At 46.5% G+C, this 25,030-nt stretch overlaps 1 protein-coding gene across 5 annotated transcripts in view; it reads left to right on the top strand.

Moving 5' to 3' along the window:
• The first annotated feature begins 288 nt into the window (after positions 1–288).
• The window catches only part of GLI2 (GLI family zinc finger 2), a 256,007-nt gene continuing 231,265 nt past the window's right edge, over positions 289–25,030 (top strand). The window contains exons 1-2 of one of the 5 annotated variants that reach the window (XM_060177974.1): positions 289–594; positions 19,120–19,260. The gene's annotated coding sequence lies outside the window, so the exon portion shown is untranslated. Of the gene's footprint in view, positions 595–15,707; positions 15,785–19,119; positions 19,261–25,030 lie in introns of those variants that run through there. The other 4 variants (XM_060177972.1, XM_060177971.1, XM_060177975.1 and 1 more) reach the window with 4 other exon arrangements.

The following is a 25,030-nucleotide window of genomic DNA, read 5'->3' as shown; positions in this document are numbered from 1 at the left end:
GTCGTGCCGTCCCCCACCCCACCCCGTAGGCGGAGAGCAGCGTCCCCGCGTGCATCCCCGGTGTCCCCCCGGTGTCCCCCGAGGCTCGCGGGCCGGGTGCGCGGCGGTCTGCTCCCTCCGTGCGCGCGGGGGCGCTGCGCCATCCGGGACGCTGCTGGCTCGCTCTAGAGCCGGGGCTCGCCAGCCGGGGGAGGCAGCACGGCTCCGCGGACTTTTTTTTTTTTTTTCAAACTCCCATCCATGAGACTTCGAAGAGGAGCGGGAGGTGGCGACGGCGGACGACGAGGAAGGCGCCGAGGAGCCGCGGAGTCCGGAGGAGCGGGAGGAGCCCGAGGCCGGAGCACGGGCCGCGCTGCGCGGCGGAGCCCGGGGGAGCAGCCGGCTGGCGGGCGGTAGGGGCTGCAGCTCCGGCCCGCCAGCCCCTCGTCCCCTCCCCGCCCCCGCCCGGAGCCCCGCCCCGCCTGCACTGAACCCCGGCGCACGCAAGCAGCCCGCGGCCGGCCCCGCGCCTGCCGAGTTGAGATGGGGGTCCGCAGCAGCCGCCCGGCGCCCGAGAGGCCACCTGCGTGCTAGAGCAAACTTTTGTCTCCCTCGGTAAAGTTGCATTGGCCCTCTTTTGCTTGCTTTTCGTGGCGCAGAGTCCCCCTGGGTGGACGAGCCTGGGCCCGCTGGGATGCTGCTCCTTGTCGGGAACCCCTTGACCCGGCTTCCGCTCCACGGCGCGGGGATTGGGTGGGTGGGGGTTAGGGGGGCGCTGGGGACATGTGAGGCGGCTCCCCTGGGGACTCTGGCCCAGCCGGCTGGGGGCGGTAGGGGGGGGCTATAGGCACTTGTGGACGGGGGCGATTTTGCGCCCCCTCCCTTCCTAGCTGGGGAGCGTCTTTCTTCTCGGGGTGCACCACAGGCCGACCCCCTTTACTTTCTCCACCTTGCGGGGGCCAGGGGCTGTTGCGGGGAGTTTGTGAGCAGAGGCTGGGATTCGGGGCGTGTGGCGGGAGCCTGACCGCCGGCGAGTGTGGGGCGCTGGCAACTCCGAGCCGCGCCTCTCCGCGCCCGGGTCCGAGTCCTGCCTTTCTTTCTTCCTCGCTTCTTCCGTTCCTAGCCCGGCCCTGCCGCCCCCTCCCCCTCGGCCCGTCTCTGCTTTCCAGCCGCCCCCTCTGGCCGCTCCTGGCCTCCCCTCCGCCCCAGGATCCGCTTGGCTTGACTCCCCAGAGAGTTCCACGCGGAACCCCTCTCCGGGTCCTGCGCTCCCCCTTCCCACCCCTTCACTTCCATCCCCGCCCCCACTCATCATCATCTCCCCCTACTCCCTCCCCCGGGGGGCAATCTCTCAACAAGTATATTTGCTGAGGAATTTGAAAAATCCACTACTGCAACTTGATCTGTGTGATGGATGGGGAGCGGCGCGGGGAGAGTTGGGCGCCAATCCTATTAGGGTTTAGAGCGGGGAGCGCGCTTCCCGGGACGGGGGCGGCGCTGGGGGCGCGGAGCAGGGGAGGAGGGCGCGTGCGTCGGGGTGCTGGGGTGAGCGCTCCTGCAGAGCCTGGGAGCGGGGTGGGGGGGGGCGCCCCGCGGTAATTGCTGTCACTTCCTAAGAAACCCCACTTTTGCAGCGCGGGGGACTGGAGCCCGAGCCCGCGCGCCTCCCCGGGGTGACCGGCCAGCGGCGGAGAGGCTCCGGGGCCCAGGGTACCTCCCCACCTCCCCACCCAGGGCGCCTCCTCCCTCCCCTCCCTCTTTTGTATACTTTTCCGGTGTCTGTCAGAGGTGATCGCGGCTGGAAAAGTAGATCTTTCTCTGGCGTTCCTGTCGCGGGGCCTTAGGGGTCCCCCGGGCCGCGGCTTCCAGCTCGGTGCGCGGCGGCCGGCACGGGCTTTGCGCCTCAGTGGCCGCGGCGGGGTTCCGGGTCTCCAGTCCCCAGCTGCCCTGGCCCAGCGCGTGAAGGTTTAATCCCGACAGCTTCAGATAAAGGGGGCAGTTGTAAAAACGCTCCTCCGCTGTTTGCAGACGAGGCTCTGGGGGATGTTGGAGAATTTGAAAGCAAACGTTTCCCTCGCAAGCGGCATAAAATAGTGTTTAAACAAATATTATATTGGCATGCTCAGGGGGCTCAGTGCCAAAAAAGTAAAGTAAACAAATTGTGAAATTCAAAATATACAGCGGTGGAAAACGGGCGAAGAGGCGGACTGGTGTCACACGTCTCCCTGATGAGGTCTGTTGATTCTAGCTGCCTCAACATCAAGCCCCCTGCCTCCCTCTCCAGCGCCCCCCTTGCGCACCCCCGCATCTCCTTACTTTGGCTGGAAGTTGCCCTCCCACTTCCTAGTGTCTGCGGTGGCAGGTCTTCCCCAGGCCTGGGAGCCGCTCTGCATCTGCTCAGTATGTGGTTACTTGGGCCTGTTTCCCTTTCTTCCAGAGGCTGGTTTGAGTTTACACTTTGGCCCAGCTACTTTCTTTTCCTAGGCTGTACTAGACCTTTCAGATCTGGTCCTTCAGGGGCCTCCTTCCTTCTCGGGCCTCTGCCCTTCCTCCTTCCTCCTTCCTCCTCTTTCTTTCCTCCTTCTTGCTTTCGCTTTCCTATGCTTGTTGCTTCTTCCACCCTTGACAAATCGCTGCAGGAAGTCTGAGATGAACTCCTCCAGGTTTCAACTCCACTCTCAGCCAGACACATGGAGAGTTATCATGCATATGATAGGTTTCAGAGTTATATTGCAGGGGGCCTAGGAGATGGCATAGTAGTTACGCAAAAGACTTCCATGACTGAATCTCTGAGGTTCCAGGTTTGATCCCAGGCATCATCCTTGAACCAGACCTGAGCGGTACTCTGGTTTAAAAAAAAGTATATTTTTATAATGTTTAATGTGTCGGTGTATATCCGATGCACTTTGAGACGTATGTTCAGTTGTAAATTTATTCATTCACAGTAGGGGCCTTTACACTAATTCGAAGGTACCCTATTTGTGGGAGGGTTGTGTCTGTCCAGGAGGGGGCCGGAAGAGGAACATGTCTTCCTTTAGCCTGGAGTCTGAATTAGTGACTGACTAGCCAGAGAAGTCTGTTGGCAGAGTGAGTGAGAGTGAGAGAAATACTCCCAGACTAGGGCCAGGTCAGAGTGAGGTGGAGCGGGATAAAGTGGCTTTCATCCTTAGTGGAGAATTTTTTTAAATATTTATTTATTTTCCCTTTTTTGTTGCCCTTATTAACATTGTTGTGATTATTGATGTCATCATTGTTGTTGGCTAGGACAGAGAGAAATGGAGAGAGGAGGGGAAGACAGAGAGGGGGAGAGAAAGATAGACACCTGCAGACCTGCTTCACTGCCTGTGAAGGGACTCCCTTGCAGGTGGGGTGCCGGGGCTCTAACCGGAATCCTTACGCAGGTCCTTGCGTTTTGCTCCACGTGCGCTTAACCCGATGCGCTACCGCCCGACTCCCCTTAGTGGAGAATTTTTTTTTAGTTGTTAGGTTTTTTTTTTCCTTTCTTTTTTTTTTCTTTTTTAGATAGGTAGATAGCACGGAAGCTTCCTTCAACCTGGTGGAGGCTGGGCTTGAACCTGAGTTGCATATGGCAGAGCAGGGCACTAGCCAAGTGAGAGCTCTATGTTTTGGCCCCACAGGGATTGTTTTGAGGGAAATTTGCACAGAATCAGATCCTATCCTCAAAGCCTCTGAAGTTGCTCCCCAGCTCACACTGACTCCAGAGCCATGGCCATGAAACTCTTGAAGGGGGCCCACCTGGAAGTCTCAAGCCTCGTGGCATTAGAGGAGACATTTCTTGAATTAGAATGAAGTGCCACTTCAGGTTCTCAGGAGTGCTTCAGTCCACTTGTGAGGTGAGCGGTCGCTGAACAGAGAGGAAATGCTTTGAGTCACCCCGTGGAAGAGGAGAGGCCTAAGGGCTGCTGGTCAGCAGCTTCTTGCCAGCTCCAGGGGTCCAGGGGCTGTGTACTGTAGCTCACTTGTTTGCATTGCAGGCTGAAGAATACACAAATACTTCATGCTTTTTGTGCTTCCACAAGTGGCCTGTACACAGTGCAGCCCCTGGGGCTGGATTAGCAGACTAGGGGATTCAGCGGGCAGGCAGACAAAGTTGGGTATTTGCCTAATCAACACCCTCTCCCTTGAGGGAGGGGGCACAGGTGGGAAAAAGGTTCCCCCCCCCTCCACCTATGGTAGCAATTCCCCTTTAAAGGAAATAGTAGGTTGGCAAGGGCATTCTGAAAAGCTGTGTGAGTCCTGCACACACCCAGCTGTTTTAAGAACTCCAGACCCAAAGTCCTTCCATCCTGTGTGCTCTAGAGTTAGAGCAGTCCCCAGCTTGGTCATCTGCTTCTGAAATCTGTGATGGGCTCCCACTTCTGCCTGGCCAGAGTGAGCATTAAGTGGGGCCTCCTTTCATTTGCTGGCTTGAGGGAGTTGGAGCAAACCTGCCCCATTCTGTAGGCTGTGTGTGTGTGTGTATGGGGGGGGGGTTTCCTACCTGTGCCAGGGCCTGTTTCCTGGCCTAGGCCCCCTCCCCAGGCCAGGCGGACTTCCTTGTGGACAGCTGCAGCTGTTCCTGCTGGGCCTGGGCCCTTTGAAAAGGAACCCCAGGGTAGCAGTCTCCCCCTTTCTTCTTTTCAGTTAAGTGTCAGAGGCATGGACAAATGAAACACACAAGAATGCCAGAGAAAGAAACTGAGTTCTCCAAGTCCAGAAAAGTCAGAGAGGCAGAAGCAGTGATTGTACCAGCAACCAGAATATACAGGATGCCAGGGGAGGAGGCTGGCAGCCTTCTGAAGATGTCGTGGAGGGAAGGAGCAACACTATCAATGGTTTCCTCTGACTTACTATTTTTTGACAGACTGTTGGGAAAGGTTCATTTGACATAAGTGCCTGCTAGTGTCCCGTGGTTGAAACCAGTATCTTTATGGCTCTCAAATAAACATGTAGCACTAAATTTAATTGTACTCATTGTCCTTAAAGTTGAACGTTAGATGTGGAGTATAAGGAATTTATATAAAAAAAAAAATCACTCATCATAGTTTTAGATTTTAAGGGTGACAAATAACTTTAAGCTACAAAACTGCGTTTTAAAACCTTGGGAAACTCTTTACTATAGGTGACAGCAAACTCTCCGTATGTTTCATATCTTATCCTCTCACTTAGTTAACAAGAGCATTCTGAGCGATGCTGTTTGTACTCTAATGCTAGTATCTTGAAAAACCTATAGATGGGAGAGTCTGGCGGTGGCTCAGCGGGTTAAGCGCAGATGGCACAAAGTGCAAGGGCCTGCATAAGGATCCCTGTTTGAGCCCCCAGGCAAGCGGTGAAGCAGGTCTGCAGGTGTCTATCTTTCTCTCCCCCTCTCTGTCTTCCCCTCTTCTCTCCATTTCTCTCTGTCCTAACAACAGCTATGACAACAATAACAACTATAATAAGCACAACAACAAGGGCAACAAAATGGGGAAAATAGCCTCTAGGATCAGTGGATTTGTAGTGCAGGCACTGAGCCCCAGCAATAACCCTGGAGGCAAAAAAAACCAAAAAACAAAAAAACATACAGATGGGGGGGGGAGGGGAGTCACCAAAGATGTGTCCAAAGAGTGCATCTTAAACAGTTTTGCACTCTGGGTTTAAATGGAATAAGTTAATTGGGTTGTGTGTGTGTGTATCTGTGTTGTTAAAAAAAACCTGGGTTACTGGGAAGTGTGTTTTTTTTTTAGCTGTGAGTGCCTGGTTTCATTCATTAGCATAAGAAACACAGTTTTAGTGCCTTGGCCATTGTCTTGAATGAAGAGTTTGGGCAAAGGAAGGAAGGCCGCCAAAGGGCCATGGCCCATTGAGATTCTTCTGCAGCAGCCAGCGCGTCATCTGCCTCTGAAATCTATGATCAGATATCACTTTTATCTTGGCCCTCCATTCTCTGGGCTTTTTCACACGTTCACTTTTTTTGTCAGGCTTTATTGATTATGTTTTCTTCTCTGCAAATCTGTGGAAAATTTAATGAACCAAAAACACCAGTGAAGTAAAAGGGACTTTTTATTCATTAGCCGGGGATTGATTTGCCCCCCTTGGGTGGAGGGCCTCTGGCCTCCCCTGAGTGAGTTGGGGGAGGGGCCCGCGGGGACCTGAGAGGCCTGAGAGGCCTCTGGGCTGACCACCCTTGGTCTGTCTGTCTGTCTACAGTGAGCATGGAGGTAGCAGGGCTCATCTGCAATGGCTGTTTCTGATTAGTTTACTGCAGACTCCCCAGCTTAGTGGGCTTGGGAGGGGGCTGCGATGGGGAGACATTTGTACTCCCTGCCTTTCAGACCACTGGAGTGCCCCGGCTTTCCTGGGACACAGTGAAGTAGCTTGCAGCTTGAGAACCTGTAATTAAGCAAAGCCCTTGGTGTGATTAAGCTTTGCTGACTCGCCTGGGTTTGGAGCCGCTTGCACCTTCCTGAAAGGCTGTGAACTCTTGCTCTTTTCAGAGACTTTCTGGGGCAGCCCATGGCACCATTCCAGTGTCCACAGGCCTGTCAGTCAGTCTGTTTCCTTTCCTCTTTTGTCTCCCCCTTCATTCCTCTTTGTCTCCTTCTTTTGCTTCTTCCTTATCCGCTCATCCTGGCTTCTTCTTATTCTTCTTCCCTTCTTTTGCTCCCCCCCCCCCCCCCCCCCCCCCGTCTCTCCTTTCTCTTCTGTAGTAGCTGACTCCTCTCCATTTCCCTCCCTACCCCGTTCTCCCTCTTCCATTCCTAACCTCCTCCTCCAGCTTCCAACAATTATCTTTCCCCCTCCTTGGAGGACTGGCCCCAGGGATGACCTGGAGTTGGTGCACCCCAAGCTGTGGGGACTGTGTCCTGTCCTGGAACATTCTGTGCCCCCAGTGGCCATGCCAGCAGTACTGCATCCCCACCCCACCTGCCCACCAGGCCCAACAATGGTCACATTGTCCTGGCCTTACCCCAGCCGCCTCTGTTGGGTGGCAACAGGCTGGACCCTGCTCGTGGCAATTTGGGAAGGAAGCCAGCATGCAGGTCCAAAGCAGCTGTGCTGCTACGTTTGAAGCCTGGTGTGAGATGGTGTCGGGGCCTTGAATGTCCTCTGCGGGCAGGGCACCCACCTGGGAGAGATGCCCTGTTGCTCAGCCAGTCTCCGATTCCTCTTGGGGCCTCTTCTTTCTCTGAGGAGGGAACTGGCATTTAAGCTGCAGCTTACAGTATGAACCAAGAGCATTTCACCAGAGCTATCAAACTCTGGCTTGGAAGTTTTTCTGTAGGGTGTTTGCAAATGGACCCCTTCTGCCCTGCCCAAGTGGTGGGGCCTTAGACTAGTACACACACTCTCTCCCATCTGTTTTGACCTGTAGGGATTTGGGCCCTCTTAGCCCTCACAGAAAGAAAGGTCTTTGCTTGCTTAGGGTGCTAAAAGAGCATCCGTTCCTGGGTCCGAGCAGATGCTAACCAATGCGTCTTTGTGTGGTGGACAATGCAATAAGTCAGCCCGACTTCTGAGCCACATCTATAAGGAACTGTAAGGGCCGCTCAAGTACACTTGTGCTAAGTTGAATTGATTGAAATTTAATGGCGGTTAGTGGCGATGAATGGTAATGATTTTCCAGCGTATCTCTGGCACACTTGACATCAATAACTAGAGAATGTGTGCACACACCAAGAGCCTGCCACGCACGCCAGGCGGCTGCATTATTCATCTTCCGAGATGCCAATCCTTTGCCTCCTTCTCCTCAGTTCCTTTCCCTTCTTACCATAATTTAGCTGTGCAGATGGTTTAAAAAAAATAAAGAGGAAAGAGAAAAATCTTTTTCCATTGAGCATGTACATCATGTCATCATAATTTTGAGCTCATGATTTTTTTTAGTTCCTACATAAATCAGCTTCTAATATACAAAATGTGATGAATTTGTTTTAGCTGCCATCATGAATTAATGCTATGCAAATAGAAGCTTTGCAGGTGAAATGATTTATTTAATAATTTCAGTTTCTAATATTTAAACTCATTCATTATGTTGGGAGTTTAAAAAAATAACATCTATATTTCTAAACCCAGGATATTAGTATGCAAGTATTTGCAGGGTAGGCAGACCTTGATGGCCAGAAAATAGCTCTTAATTTGTTGATTCTTTGAGAATTTATAATTCACCAAGCAGTGACTGAGTGGCAGGGAAAGGAAGCCTTATTAAGTGAGCCATATCTCGGGAGGACACAAATACATTTAGGTGATTTCCAGCAGGATTCACTAAGGTACCATATCCAGTGGTGCTCAACTGGTTCTGTGGAACTGATCTTGAAGGAGGAATATGACTGAACCAGCAGCAGAAGGATGAAGGGTGTCTGCTGCCCCCTGCCCCATCTTTGTCACTTGCTAGTTAAGAGCATCTTATGAGCCATTAGAAGGTGCTGGTGGTGTGGGCAAGTTGGACTTTGCAAGAAAATCTCTCTCTTAGAAGATGATCTTGTCTATTATTACTATTATTTATTTATTTTATTTCTTTATAGGGGGATTAATGTGTTACAGTCGACAGTAAATACAATAGTTTGTACATAACATTTGTCAGTTTTCCACATAAGAATACAATCCCCCACTAGGACCTCTGCCATCCTTTTTGGACCTGTACTTATCCTCCCATCCACCCCAGAGTCTTTTACTTTTACTTTTGGTGCAATACACCAACTCTAGTTCAGATTCTACTTGTGTTTTCTCTTCTGATCTTGTTTTTCAACTTCCGCCTGAGAGTGAGATCATTCCATATTCATCCTTCTGTTTCTGACTTATTTCACTAAACATGATATCTTCAAGCTCCATCCAAGATCGGCTAATAACAGTAAAGTCACCATTTTTAATAACTGAGTAGTATTCCGTTATGTATATATACCACAACTTGCTCAGCCACTCATCTGTTTTTGGACACCTGGATTGCTTCAAGGTTTTGACTATTACAAATTGTGCTGTTATGAACCTAGGTATACACAGATCTTTTTGGATGGGTGTGTTGGGTTCCTTAAGGTATATCCTCAGGAAAGGAATTGCAGGATCACAGGATCATTCCTAGCCTTCTGAGAGTTCTCCAGACTGTTCTCCACAGAGGCTGGACCAATTGACATTCCCACCAGCAGTGCAGGAGGGTTTCTTTGCTCCCACAACCTCTCCAGCATTTGCTGCTGTTACCTTTTCTGATGTATGACATTCTTACAGGAGTGAAGTGGTATCTCATTGCTGTCTTGATTTGCATTTCTCTGACAATCAAAGACTTGGAGCATTTTTTCATGTGTTTCTCACTCAGCCTTTTGGATCTTTTCTGTGGTGAATATTCTGTCCATGTCCTCTCCCCATTTTTGGATGGGATCATTTGTTTTCTTGTGGTTGAGTTTTGCAAGCTCTTTATATATTTTTGTTATTAGCCTCTTGTCAGATGTATGGCATGTAAAGCTCTTCTCCCATTCTGTGAGGGGTCTCTTTGTTTGGTTATTGGTTTCTGGTCTCTTTGTTTGGGTATTGGTTTCTTGTGCTGTGCAGAAGCTTTTTAATTTGATGTAGTCCCATAGGTTTATACTTGCCTTAGTCTTCTTTGTAATTGGATTCATTTCATTGAAGATGTCTTTAAAATTTATGCAGAAAAGAGTTCTGCCAGTATTTTCCCTAGTATCTGATAGTTTCTGGTCTAACATTCAAGATGATCCACTTGGAATTTACTTTTGTGTTTGGTGAAATATAGTGGTTCAGTTTCATTCTTCTGCATGTTTCAACCCATTTTTTCCAACACCATTTGTTGAAGAGACTCTGCTTTCCCCATTTAGTTGTGTCAAAGATTAGATGTCCATAGGTGTGGGGGCTTACTTCTGGGCTCTCAATTCTATTCCACTGGTCAGTGTGTCTATTCATGTTCCAGTACCAAGCAGTTTTGATTACAATGGTCCTGTAATACAATTTGAGATCTGGGAGTGTGATGCCTCCAGTCTGTTCTTTCTTCTCAAGATTGTTTTGGCAATTCTAGGTCTTTTCTGGTTCCAGATAATCATTTGTAACATTTGTTCTATTCTCCTAAAACATGTGGTTGTGATCTTGATGGGGATAGCATTAAATTTGTATATGGCTCTGGGTAGTATATTCATTTTGATGATGTTAATTCTTCATGAACCCATGAACACAGAATATCTTTCTACTTCTTTGTGTCTTTCTCTATTTCCTTGATTAGTGACTCATAATTTTGAGTATGCAAGTCTTTCACTTCTATTTCACTTCTTTGGTTAGGTTTATTCTTAGATATTTTATTGTTTTTGTTGCTATAGTAAAAGGAGTTGATTTCTGGATTTCATCTTCTTCTAACTTAGTGTTTGCATAGAGGAATGCCACTGACTTTTGAATGTTAATTTTTAGCCTGACACCTTACTGTATTGCCTGATGATTTCCAAAAGCTTTTTGCTGAATTCTTTAGGTTTTTCTATGTATACTATCTTGTCATTTGCAAACAGTGAGAGTTTGACTTCTTCTCTTCCAATCTATATCCCTTTAATTCCTTACTCCTGCCTGATTGTTATGGCAAGAACTTCCAACACTATGCTGAATAGTAATGGTGATAGTGGGCAGCTCTGTCTAGTACCTGATCTGAGTGGAAATGCTTCCAATTTTTCACCATTGAGTATGATGTTGGCTGTAGGTTTGCTACATATAGACTCCACTATTTTAAGGAATTTTCCATCTATGCCCACTTTTTTTTTCGTAGCATTGTGATCATAAAGGAATGTTGTATTTTGTCAAAGGCTTTCTCTGCATCTATTGATATGACCATGTGGTTTTTGGTCTTGCTTTTATTGTTGTGTTGGATCATGTTGATTGATTTATGTATGTTAAAACCAACCTTGCATTCCTGGGATAAACCCCACTTGGTCGTGATGAACAATCTTTTTAATATACTGCTGTGTCTGGTTGGCTATAATTTTGTTCATTGTTTTAGCATCTATGTTCATCAGAGATATTAGACTGTAGTTTTCTTTATTGGTGTGTCCCTGTCTGCTTTTGGTATTAGAGTGATGTTGGCTTCATAGAAGCTGGCAGGGAGTATTCCAGTGTCTTCAATCTTGTGGAAGACTTTTAAAAGTAGAGGTATTAGTTCTTCCTTGAAGGTTTTGTAGAATTCATTTGTAAAACCATCTGGTCCCAGAACTTTTATTCTTGGGAAGGTTTTTGACAACTGTTTCAATTTCGTTGGCTGTGATGGGCCTATTCATATTATCTAGTTCATCTTTATTTAATTTTGGAAGTTCATAGTTATTTAGGAAATCGTCCATTTCTTCCAGGTTCTCTAGCTTGGTGGCATATAGTTGTTCATAGAAGCCTCGCATGACATGTTGATTTCTGCGGTGTCTGTTGTGATATCTCCTCTTTCATTTATAATCTGATTTACTTGGGTCTTCTTTCTTTTTTGTTTTGTGGGTCTGGCTAAAGGTTTGTCTATTTTGTTCACTCTTTTGAAGAACCAACATTTACTTTCGTTGATCTTTTGTATGGTTTTCTTATTTTCAATGTTATTTACTTCTGCCCTAACTTTAGTTATTTCTGTCCTTCTGGTTGCTTTTGGTACAATACACCAACTTTGTTCCTTTGTTCTTCTTCTTCTAGGTCTTTAAGATGTGCAATCAGGCTGTTTATTTGTGCTTTTTCATGTTTCCTAATGTGTGCTTGTATGGCTATGAACTTCCCTTTCAGTACTGCCTTAGCTGTGACCCAAATATTTTGATAGCTTGTGTCTTTTTTTTTTTTTGCCTCCAGGGTTATTGCTGGGGCTTGGTGCCTGCATCACGAATCCACTGTTTCAGGAGGCTACTTTTTTCCCCTTTTTGTTGCTCTTGTTGTTTTATCATTGTTGTGGTTACTATTATTGTTATTGATGTAGTTGTATAGGACAGGGAGAAATGGAGAGAGGAGGGGAAGACAGAGACAGGGAGAGAAAGACACCTGCAGACCTGCTCACAGCTTGTGAAATGACTCTCCTTCAGGTAGGGAGCCGGGGGCTGGAACCGGGATCCTTACATGGTCCTTGTGCTTCACTCCATGTGTGCCTAACCTGCTGCTCTACCACCTGACCCCCCGTTTGTGTCTTCATTTTTATTGAACTCTCGAAACAAAGGAAGAAATCAAAATGTTTCAAGAGTTCAGTAGTTGTTAAGTAGTGTACTGTTGCTAATCTTATGAGTTTTCCTTTGTAGGTGACTCTTTGTTTTTCTCTTGCAGCCTTCAGGATCCTTTCTTTATCCTTATTCCTTTCCATTCTAAATATGATGTGTCTTTTAAGTCTGGGTTAATTCTGTTTGGGAGCCTCTGGGCTTCTTGAACCTTTATGTCTTTTATGTTGTCTAGACTAGAGACATTCTCAGCTATTATATCTTGAAGAATGCTTTCTTCCCCTCCCTCTCTTTCTTCCTCTGGTAAGCCAATAATGTGTATATTATTTCTTTTGAAGTCATCCCATAGGTCTCTGTTGTTGTTTTCAGTATCTCTTAAACTCTTTTGGAGATCTCTTACTTCTTTTTTAGTTGTGTCTAATTTGTCCTCAATCTTACTAATTCTGTCTTCAGCCTCATTTATTCTATTCTCTCTCCCCTCTGCTGTTTTCTGGAGTTCATCTATTTTGTTACCCTGTTCTGATACTGTTTTAGCTTGTTCAGCTAGTTGTGTTCTTAGCTCAGCCATTTCAGCTTTCAGTTCTCTAATAACCTTGAGATAATTAGTGTTTTCTTCAAGAGTCTCATTTGTTGTTTCTGCATTTCTGATGACAATTCTTTTAAACTCTTTACTCCCTCCTGTGACTATTTCCTTAACAAGCATTTGGATGTTAACCTCACTATTTTGTGGTTCAATCTTTGGGGGGCCTTTAACTGGACTCTTGTCCTGGTTCATTTCTCCAATATTTCTTCTTGTTGGTTTAACTATTCTATATAGTATGTTATAAGGTCCCTCTCTCAGTACTTTTCAAATTACTGATCACTCTTGCCTAGATTGACTTGTGTCTATGTAAGCTACTTAAAGAGTTCATAGACGTGGAAATTAACAGTTGTTTCAATATTATTTCAATCCCTGAGTTGGAGCACAGAGACTGTTAAAAGCCTCTTTTGTCCTTTTCTTCCCTGTAGGCTATGTTAACCTGAGGGCTTTTAAACTATAAGTAGGCTTCTTAGCTTAATCAGTCACTCCTGACCAAGAGATAAATCAGGGTGGGAGAGAGATAGAACAGTGGTTATGCAAAGAGACTCTCACACCCAAGGATCCAAAGCTCCAGGCTCAATTCAGCTTCTCTGCCAACCTGGACAGCACTGCTGGGCCTTGTGAGTTTCCAGACAAGTCTCATTTATAGACTGCTTGTTCTGAGGCAACCATTCACCATGTTCTCATCAGGAGAACAATGTGGAAAGGCTCCCAGTATAAAGCCCCACTGCTAGGCCACTGAGGTGCAGCTCCTCTCCTGAGTTTCCTGGTCAGTTCTCTGTTCCCAGATGTCAGCACAGGGCCTCCCCCTTGCTGCTCCAGCCTCTGAGGGCAGTAGCATTGGAGACTCACAGTTGCATTTGGTGAGTCCTAGTGGAGTCCTCTCCTCCCTTCAGCAGTCTTTTTGTTGGTAAAGTAGACTGGAGGTGGTGCCTCAACTGCTGGACTGTTACCAGCCACTCATTCTCTCCTTAGGCTCCTCCCTGTCCATGAGCCACAAGTATTTGCACTCACCAGTGGTTAAGTGGGTTCCTGAAGTCTAGTCCTGCCTTATAGCAGTCTCAGGTGGTCTTCTTTGGTATTCCCAGTTGACCAGGGAGAGGAACACCTATTATTTTTGTTATTTATTTATTTATTTATAGCAGAACACTGCTCAGCTCTGGCTTATGGTGGTGTGGGGGATTGAATCAGGGACTTTTGGAACCTCAGGCATGAGAGTCTCTTTGCATCACCGTTATGCTATCTACCCCACCCCAAGAAAACCTCGCCATCCCCATATCTGCTGGGAAGATTTCCACATAGATCATTCCCCCTTCTCTGCCTTCTGCTCCTCTTCCTCATTATTATGATTACTGTTGTTGTTGTTTTTAATTAGAACACTGCTCAGCTCTAGTTTATGGTGGCACTGGGGATTGAACCTGGAACCTCAGGTATGAAAGTATTTTTGCATAACCACTGTGCTATCTCCCAGGCCCTGTATCATTTTTTTCCAGGCTTTTTTTTTCTTTGGAAAAAGTTGAGGAGGGGTCCGGGTGGTAGTGCACCGGGTTAAGTGCACATAATATGAAGCGCAAGGACCCACTTAAGGATTCTGGTTCGAGTCCCCACCTGTAGGGGGTTTCTTCACAGAGGTGAAGGAAGTCTGCAGGTGTCTATCTTTCTCTTTCTCTCTCTGTCTTTCTCTCCTCTTTCAATTTCTCTCTGTCCTACCCAATAAAAAATGAAAATAGGCCTCCAGGAGCAGTGGATTTGTAGTGTGGGCACTGTGACCCAGCGATAACCCTGTAGGCAAAAAAAAAAAAAAGTTGAGGAGGAGTGATGTATGAGTACACTAGTGAAGGAGAGAGATCAGCCCAGATCTCTTGGGGCTGTCCTGAGGAGGAGCGAGGCAGTTAAACTGCAGAGTTGAGAGGCTGTACAGGTTGTTTTGCCTGTCTGTGGAGTGAGTGGTTTGACAGATTTTGACTTTTTAAAAAAAAAACTTTTCTGGGAGTCGGGCTGTAGCGCAGCGGGTTAAGCGCAGGTGGCGCAAAGCACAAGGACCGGCATAAGGATCCCGGTTCGAACCCCGGCTCCCCACCTGCAGGGGAGTCGCTTCACAGGCGGTGAAGCAGGTCTGCAGGTGTCTATCTTTCTCTCCCCCTCTCTGTCTTCCCCTCCTCTCTCCATTTCTCTCTGTCCTATCCAACAATGACGACAACAACAATAATAACTACAACGGCAACAAAAGGGAATAAATAAAATATTTAAAAAAAATTTTCTTTTTTTTAATATTTATTTATTTATTCCCTTTTGTTACCCTTGTTATTTATTGTTATGGTTATTGTTGTTGTTATTGATATCGTCGTTGTTGGATAGAATAGAAAGAAATGGAGAGAAGAGGGGAAGACAGAGAGGGGGAGAGAAAGATAGACACCTGCAGACCTGCTTCACCACCTGTGAAGGGACTTCCCTGCAGGAGGGGAGCCAGGGCTCGAACTGGGATCCTTACGCCAGTCCATTAACGCTTTGCGCCTCGTGTGCTTAACCCACTGTGCTACCGCCCGACTCCCCTGATTCTGATCTCTTAAGTCCTCTTACTTCAAAGTGCTGGGACCCAGCTCACTGCCTCTTACAGTCTTCTGCAAGACTAGAGTGCAGACTTGGTGGGAGGTCAGAGCTTGCCAGGTCAGAGAGTGTGGGACCTTGGCTCTGTAGTAGTGACAAACCTCTTGTGGAAGATACCTGCCTTCTCCTGCCCTTCACTCTCCATAGCTGCGGTGGTTGGCAGACCTCTGGGGGTGGTCCTGGGACCAGTGAGGGTGGTACTGGACTTCGACAATGCGGGAGGTGCCCTCAGTCTGTGACATTTTCAGACTTTCCTGTGAGCAAGTTGCCAGGAGAGCTGACACACAAATATATTTCAGGTCTCCAAGATCAGGGCAGAGTTGTGACTTGGCTTTTCCCAAAATTGAGGTCATCTTAGGGTGGGTGACAGGTTGACGGCACATCACTCAGATGTTTCTGCAGATGGTACTGGATTGAGCTGCGGTGATGCATTGCATCCAGTGGCCAGTGGCAACATACTCAGTGCTGGCATCTCCTGTCTGCAGGGGTCAAGGTGAGGGGCTGTCCTTGGTGTTTTCAGAGGGAGGATGGGCATGTGTCGCCTCTTCAGAGAGCAGCAACGGAAGTCAGACTCCGTAGCAGAAGTCAGAATCAGCATTTTCAGGCATTGGTATCAAGACTTGGAGCAGGATAACGAGATCTGGAAGCAACTCAGACTCCCTCACCTATAGAGGATGTAGGGCACAGGGTAATACATTACTTAGATGAGATAGTTTGTTACTTCCTCATCTTGTGAAGCTTGAACTAGGAAGTGTGATATGTTAACTTATGTTTCTCCACTCAAAGTTGATTCTAACCCAACATGGGCTTGAGCTATTCCAGTCCACTTATAAGCGGATTTTTTTTCAATAAATACATAAATATATTTTCTCTTCCTGAGTGATTTTTCCTAACATTTCTTCCTCTAGCTTACTTTATTGTAATATAATGAGGACACAGAACATGCAGATTATATATTACTTGACTTTGTTATCCGTGAGACTTTGTGCTAAGAACAGGCTCTTCATAGTTAAGTTGGGGGGGAGGTTTGAAGTTAAATGTGAATTTTCGTTTTCAACAGTGAGTGCCCCATTTAAACCCCTGACCCCTGGACCTGCCCGGGGTGGGGGGAAGGAAGCTTTGTGAGTGATGAAGCAGGGCTGCAGGTGTCTCTTCACCCTGCCTCTCTAGCTCCCCCTTCCCTCTTGATTACTGTCTGGATCTAATAAGTAAAGATAACAACAACAACAACAACAACAACAAACATTTGAGTGCCCTTTCCTCTGTGTTGCACTAAGTGCAGATGTCTAGTAGTAGACAGACCTTTTATTATCAGAACCCTTTATGAGTTAGATTATGTTTTCTTTTCCAAAGACATATTTATATATATAAAAAAAGAGAAATCACTTACGTCTGCATTGAAAATGACTTAAATTCGAGAGGCAGATCTGAGAATAAGGATTCCAGCTATGGCTAAGCTTGACTTCCTGGGCGTCCTGATGGGATTCAGATGGGCAGGGAAGCCTGTTAAAAACTCAGGGTCTCAGACTCCAGGAACAGCCAATTGCCTGAGAAGTCTTTTCTTGCAGTGGGATGCCAAGTTCTGCACTTGACCGAGGATATTAAGTGCTGGGCGATGGGGGTAGCATTTCCCTTCTTTGATGCTCTCTGGGTCTCTTGTGCTTTTTTCATTAATGAGGAGGTGGCATTGGCAAGGCTAAGTGGACATCCAGGATTGATGACTTCCAGCTGCCTGCTCAGCTATTCCTGGGCTGGATGTCAGGGCTCTTGGATGCCCCCTGAACATAACAGGGAATCTGGAGCTGGCTAGGGCTCCCCCCCCAGGGGCTCTCATAGTCACCTGTTTTGCTGTGTGAGAGCCTTTGGGCCGGGGGAAATTAGAGAGTCCCCCGCTTGTTTTTTTTTTTTTTTTTAATTATTGGGGAATTAATGTTTTGCATTCAACAGTAAATACAATAGTTTTCACATGCATAACATTTCTCAGTTTTCCATATGCTTGTTAAGTCAACACCTTTGTGTAGGTGAGTTCTGACCTGAGACAGCTGCTTTCTTTTCAGGTGAGCATAGCACCAAGATGGCTTCTTTGGGGCCAGTCTGGTATTTCACTTTGAGCACATCTTTTGAAAGTCTGACTCACACTGAGACTGACAAGCCTGCCTGTTGGGTGTCTTTATGGTTCCCTGAGGCCATGTGGGCTGCCATATTGACCTCAGGTTGGGAAGAAGACAGCCTTCAGGGGAGAACAGGCCTTCTCTCCTCCGTCCTGTCAGGCCCACCATGAACTCAGCCTGTGACACCTGTAGCTCTGGTTTTCTACCTTCTAGCTCACAGTGCCACTCCCTACTCCCTGATCTTGGCTGTCATCAGTACCTTTTCAGGATGTCCTGTCACCTCACTGAGTTAAGTCTTCATTAAAATGAGATGGGGAGAGTCGGGCGGTAGCTGCACAGTGGTTTAAGTGCACATGGCGCAAAGTGCAAGGACAGGCGTGAGGATCTCGGTTCGAGGCCCCGGTTCCCCACCTGCAGGGGAGTCGCTTCACAGGCGGTGAAGCAGGTCTGCAGGTGTCTATCTTTCTCTCCTCCTCTCTGTCCTCCCCTCCTCTCTCCATTTCTCTCTGTCCTATCTAACAACGACATCAGTAACAACAATAACTGCAACAACAATAAAACAATAAGGGCAACAAAAGGGAAATAAATAAATATATCTGCAGCCCCTTATAGATGTCTTCTCGATTTCAATAAGACTCTCATGGAAACCAGCATCAGTTCAGGCTCTGGGAACCACGATCTTTCCTGTCACCTAGCTCTTGGTGGCCTTTTCAGCTCCACTGACTCTGGCTGTGTGGGCCAGCTTTCCAGGGTCTTCTGATGGTTTCTGTCCTGTCCCCCCACTTTTTTTCCCCCACACCTCATACTCAGCTCCAGACTGGAAAAAGTTCCAGCCTTCTTTTCTGTGCCTTGCATTTGAAACAGCAAGGCAGTTGCCATCAAGAGGAATTCCTAGTGCAATCCATCAGTCAATCAGCTAGCTCTTACTGCAACATCTGTTCTGTGCCTGGCACTCATTAAGCTTGCTGCCGTAGGCACACACCTTGCTGACTTGATTAGGAGCCAGTGACTCCAGAGTCCCAGCAGGCTTCCTCAGTGTGCCACCCCTCTACTGTCTGCCTTGCATACTAGGAGGCTGCAGGGAGACTGCATTAGGAAGGTGGGAAGGTTAGCCAGGAGCAGCAGTCACTCCAAACTGTTGTCCTAGAGAACCTGGATATAGCTGTTTTCCTGTCCCCAATGCTAAGTTATACCAGATTCTTCCTGGCAGCAGAGTTCTGGGCCAGGATAATGGAAAGTCCCGGGTGGGGGCAGATAGTGCTTTTGCCAGTAGTTCATTATTGTTTAGCCAAGTAGTTGTACCTGAACAGTTGGAAAGGTTTGTAATTTTTTTTTTTTTGCCTCCAGGGTTATTGCAGGGGCTCGGTGCCTGCACCACGAATCCTGGTCCTTGAGACCATTTTTTCCCCTTTTGTTGCCCTTGTTGTCTTACCACTGTTATGATTATTATTATTAATGTTGTTGCTGCTGTCGTTGGACAGGATAGAGAGAAATGGAGAGAGGAGGGAAGACAGAGACGGGGAGAGAAAGATAGACATCTGCAGATCTGCTTCACCGCCTGTGAAGTGACTCCCCTGCAGGAGGGGAGCTGCGGGCTCTAACCGGGATCCTTGTGCCCGTCCTTGCACTTCACACCATGTGCACTTAACCCGCTGTGCTACCGCCCGACTCCTGGTTTGTAATTTTTTTCTTTTTTCTTTTTTTTTTATCCTCATAGGAGCTTTTGCTCTTGGTCAACCTTGAGGCATAGAGACAGAGAGAGAGACAGAGATCCCACAGCACCAAAGTTTTCTCCATTGTGGTGGAGGCCAAGCGTGACCCTGGATTGCAGGCATGACGGAGCAGGTGCACAATCCAGGTGAGCTGTGTGCAGGCCAGAGGGAAAGCCTCTTCCACACAGGGCCTCAGCTTTTATCTCTAGGATGAGGACATCACCCAGAGAGGGATGGGGAAAAGAAGAATGGTCATGGAGAGGAAATGCTACTGCTAATGCTCAGAGTTTAATCTGGAACCTCCAGGAAGCTAGAGTTATTTGTTGTATTCTAAACCATTTTTTAAATTAATTATTTACAAAATTATAAGATATAGGGGGTATAATTCCACACTATTCCCATCAGAGAGTTCTGTATCTTCATTTCCCTCTAGCAGAAACTACAATAGTTCTCCCAAGGTCACAGACAGGTGCTGATTATATCTGTCTATCTGTCAGTCAGTCTGTCTGTCTATCTATCTATCTATCTATCTATCTATCTATCTATCATATACCCTTTTTTTTCTTCTTGCCCTTTTTAAATTACTTCTCAGCCCTGCCTTCACGTCCTTTCTTATTTATTTATTTACTTATAAAAAGGAAACATTGACAAAACCACAGGATAAGAAAGGCACAACTCCACACAATTCCCTCCACCAGAACTCTGTATCCCATCCCCTCCCCCTATAGCTTTCCTATTCTTTATCCCTCTGGGAGCATGGACCCAAGGTCGTTGTGGGGTGCAGAAGGTGGAAGGTCTGGCTTCTGTAATTGCTTCCCCGCTGAACATGGGTGTTGACAGGTCGATCCATACTCCCGGCCTGCCTCTCTCTTTCCCTAGTGAGGAAGGGCTCTGGGGAAGTGGGGCTCCAGGACACAGTGGTGGGGTTTTTGTCCGTTTCACTTCCTTTCTAAGCCACACCTACACCTATTACTCCTTCCTAGTGTCCTTTCTTTTTCCCTTCCCTCTCATATAAGCAAAACTGTGCCTGACTTCCTCTGCTGTTTTCCAGATGCTCTTCCCTTTCAGTAATGGTGTAAAAACAAAGATTCCTGCTGACAAAAGTTTTGGGTCCCAGGGAGCCGGGTGATGGTGCAGCAGGTTAAGTGCACATGGTAGAATGGGAAGTGCGCCAACCAGCATCAGGATCCCCGTTCTAGTCCCCGGCTCCCAACCTTCAGGGAGTTCATGTCACAGGTCTGCAGGTGTCTGTCTTTCTCTCCTCCTCTCTGTTTTCTCCTCCTCTCTTGATTTCTCTCTGTCCTATCCAACAGCGATGACATCAACAACAGCAACAATGACAACAACAATGATAATAAACAACAAGGGCAACAAAAGGGAAAATAAGTAAATAAAGTTAAAAAAAACTTTTGGGCCCCAGTAGAATTGGGGTTCAGAGCTCTCTGGTCATATTCTCCCTAACATTTCTCCCCCTCTGGGAGTATGGACCAAAATTATTTCTTTATGTGCTGACAAATAGTTGCTTATTTATTTATTTATTTTACCAGAGCATGACTCAGCTCTGGCTGATGGTGGTGTCGGGGATTGAACTGGGACTTTGGAGCATCAGGCAAGAGAGTCTCTTTGCATAACCATTATGTATTGACAGAGGCACTCTGGGAAAACATTTCCATGGGAGCAAATGTTATTTTGTTCCTTTTCCTTTGACAACTCTCTTAAGAAATCTGAGCTAAAGCCACCCATCTACACACTGGCCCCTTGATCTGTGAGAACAAAAGCACTTGTTGATAAACTGATTGATTGGCAGGGCCACAGAGTTATATCTTCATATGATCCAAGCCTGGAATACAGTTAATTTGGGCCCCACACATGGTTTCTATGTACAATACTATTATGCCCACTTTGAGGGTTTTTAGGTGGGAGGCGAGGTGATTTGGTGGCTCTGTCATTGGAAATGTGGTCAGGTAGTCATGGTCTGTGCCTGGCTTTGCCTCCGGTTTAACATGAGCTCTCAGGCAGGCTGCCAGCTCTCTCCAGCCTCTTCTGGCTTAGTCCTTGTCTTTCAGATTAGGCAGTTAGTGTAGAACTTTCCATGTGCTGTTTGGATCATAACAGACAGCTGAGGGAAATAGTGCACTGGAGAAAGCATTGGACTCTCAAGCATGAGGTCTGGTATTTTATGTACCAGTGATGTGTGGGTTCTCTCACACTTACGAATACATCTTTAAAAACTGTTTTTATACTTTAGTGACTATAGTTTTATCTTTAATTTTTATTCATTCATTTAATTTTTTATCCTTTTAAAAAATCTTTATTGGGGGCCAGGTGGTAGTGCACCGGGTTAAATGCATACAGTAAGAAGCACAAGGACAGGCTCCAGGATTCTGGTTGGAGCCCCTGGCTTCTTATCTGCAGGGGGATCACTTTGCAAATGGTGAAGCCACTCTGCAAGTGTCTAGTTTTCTCTCTCCCTTTCTATCTTCCCCTCCTTTTTCAATTTCTCTCTGTCCTATTCAACAGCAACAGAAACAACAAAAATGGAAAAAATGGCCTCCAGGAGCAGTGGATTTGTACTGCGGGCACCAAGCCCCAGCAATAACCCTATATACTAAATAAGTAAATAAATAAATAAATAAATCTTCATTTGTTTATTATTGAATAGAGACAGAGAAATTTTAAGGGGACAGGGAGATAAGAAAAGAGACAGGGAGGCACTTGCAGCCCTATCTCACCACTTCCCTCCTGCAGGTGCGGACCAGGGTCTTGAACCCAAGTCCTTGCGCACTGTAGTGTGAGCGCTTAATCAGGTGTGCCACCACCTGGGTCCTCATTTATTTTTATGGAGACAGAGAAATTGGAGACATCTGGAGCACTGTTCTGCAGATGGGGACTGGGGCTTGAACCTGCATCCTTGTGTGTGGTAATGCATGCACTCTACCAGGTGCATCACTGCCTGGCCCCTGATTCTTATATTTTAGATATAAAAATTATTCTTTGTTTTTTCACTATAAAAAGTAGTTCTTCTACAAATAGCCTTACTTATGTGGGCCCTAAGATCACTAGTTTGTCATTTGTGGGATGTCATGCATGGGAGGCATGTCCTTTGCCCACTAAATCAAAATAGATTGTTTGTAAATTAATTACAAAAAATATATATTTACAAAAGAAGAAAACAAAACCCACCCACAACAGCCATGTCCTTGTCGGTAAGGCTCTTGGCACCTTGAGTATCTTTTCTAGACTTGCCCCTATTTAAACTTACTAATATTTTCCACGTTCCTGAAGTCACATTGCACATTGCAATATTGTTTTGCAGCCTGCTCCCCTCCCCCCATTTACTGTCATACATGCTGTGTGTTTTCCCATTGATGTAAATCTTTGACTATAGCCGATATGTCTACTGGGTTAATTTCCAGAGGTGGAATTCCTGTTCAAGGTGAAAGTAGGCTGATATCTCTGACTTCCTCTTTCTAGGCAAGTCATTAAAAATATCACTACCCCAGCAAAGTGATAACCCAAGAAGTCACATTAAAAAAAATTATTATCTTTATTTACTTATTAGAGACAGATAATTGAGAGGAAAGAGAGAGAAAGAGAGACAGAGAGACACCTGCAGACCTGCTTCACTACTCGTGAAGCTTTCCCCCTGCAGGTGGGGACCAGGGGCTTGAATCTGGGTCCTTGTGCACTGTAGTGTGTGTGCTCAACCAGTTGTACCACAGCCCAGCCCCAAGAAGTCAGATTTTTTTTTCTTCTGATGCAAACATAATATTGATAAAAAACAAACAAACAAACAAAAAAAACACAACAAGATCAGCATCAGAAATGAGCCTTGTGAGGTGAGGAGGTCCCTTATATCCTGCCCCTTGGAGATAATCTTTAAACGGGTTTGCACACATTGGGTTTGCACACGTTTTGGCCTAATTTTTCAGCGACCACGGACCAGTGTCTCACTTAGCATTTCTATTCACACAAATGGGATCATGCTAGGAAAACATTTAGCTGCTTCCTGTCCTTGCACTCACTTAGTGTCTGCCTGCCCCAAATTCCTTCTCTCACATCCATATTGCTGAATCGTTTTAGTCACTTTATTTTCACTTATATTTGATTTTCACTTACACTTATAAGTTACTGAACAGTAAACAGTTAATAACTTTGCGAATTATAAGGGGTCTGTATGTCTGTGTAGACACACAGATCTGTATAGTCAGTTTTGTAGCACATAGACTAGTTAATTTGTGTATTTTTTTAAAATTTAATTTAATTTAATTTTGCCTCCAGGGTTATTGCTGGGGCTTGGTGATTTGTTTTGGATAAGACAGAGACATATTGAGGAATTGAGAAATGCCCTCAACCTGGATCAACAATGGTAGAGAATGTTCCATCCTCCGAAGGGAGGATGGATAATATACTCTATGATACACCTGAGGAAGATGGGTTGATAGATACTGGGGCAGCATGGAATGTTCCTACTCATGACCACAGAATGTGAGCTCAGGTCGAGAGGGATGCAGAGGTCACACAGGCTCCTAAGCTAATTATGGGCCCCCGATCACATCAAATTGATGGGGTTTACAGTAATATTTATACCCCTTTCCCATATTAGGGAGATACTCTCTTCCCTGATCCAGCTTTCTGGTCCTTTTTCCAGCCATGACATTGTCTCCCCAGACAATAATTAGGATTTACCTGCATATCAGATTTCAGGCTCAGACAAAAACAAACAAACAAAAACACTAGTATAGCTATATGCCCTTTGAAATATAACTAAAATATGCCTACTAGCTATCTACAAAATCGAAGACCCCCTCAACGTTTCACCTGCACTATTCCAACCTTTAGGTCCATAATTGTCCAACAGTTTGTTTGGCTGTGTATATTAACTCTCTTTTTAGCCACCAGGTTCCAGATGCTAGCAGGATGTGACCAGATTTCCCTGGACAGACAACCCTACCAATGTGCCTTGGAGTTCCGCTTCCCCAGAACCCTTACCCACTAGGGAAAGAGAGAGACAGGATGGGAGTATGGATCGATCTGTCAACGCCCACGTTCAGCGGGGAAGCAAATACAGAAGCCAGACCTTCAACCTTCTGCATCCCACAATGATCTTGGGTCCATACTCCCAGAGGATTAAAGAATAGGAAAGCTATCAGGGGAGGGGATGGGATACGGAGGTCTGGTTGTGGGAATTGTGTGAAACTGTGCCCCTCTTATCCTATGGTTTTGTCAATGTTTCCTTTTTATAAATAAAAAATTGGAAAAAAAAAAGAAATTGAGAAAGGAAGGAAAGAAAGGGAGGGAGAGAGAAAGATCCATACTCCCAGCCTGTCTCTCTCTTTCCCTAGTGGGGAAGGGCTCTGGGGAAGTGGAGCTCCAGGACATATTGGTGGGGTTGTCTGTCCAGGGAAGTCTGGTCGGCATCTGGAACCTGGTGGTTGAAAAGAGAGTTAACATACAAAGTCAAAGAAATTGTTGACCAGTCAGTTCTTTTCAAGTGTAAAAGTTGATAGTTTTTTGACCTATGTAGGCAATCCACCACTATAAATATAGTGAGCGAATCTCTTATTCCGGAAGCTTCCTCACTTATGGCCCTTTGAGATGTGTAACTCTGACCTGCTCTCCTCCCTCAGGCAACAGCCCATCTGCCTCCAGTTTCTACAGATTATTTTGCATTTCCTGGGTGGGGTTCTGTGGGCTCCAACATGTGTTGTGGGCCACCAGGACTTCCCTGAGGCTTCCTTTGTGCCTGTGTGATTCAATCCCTCCTGGCAGGCTTTTCCTTCCTCCTGATAGTGTGAGACAGAGGAGAGACAACACAGCACAGCTCTGCTGCTCGTGATGCTTCCCCTTGACACAGTGCTCCTTGGGGGCATCTAGGGACTCAAACCCAGGTCCCTCAGCACGACAAAATGTGCA

Source organism: Erinaceus europaeus, chromosome 18 (assembly GCF_950295315.1).
Source record: "Erinaceus europaeus chromosome 18, mEriEur2.1, whole genome shotgun sequence".
In the NCBI taxonomy this organism is placed as follows: Eukaryota; Metazoa; Chordata; class Mammalia; order Eulipotyphla; family Erinaceidae; genus Erinaceus; species Erinaceus europaeus.
The sequence above is the reverse complement of the archived record's forward strand: the minus strand, read 5'-3'. Positions and strand labels throughout refer to the sequence as shown.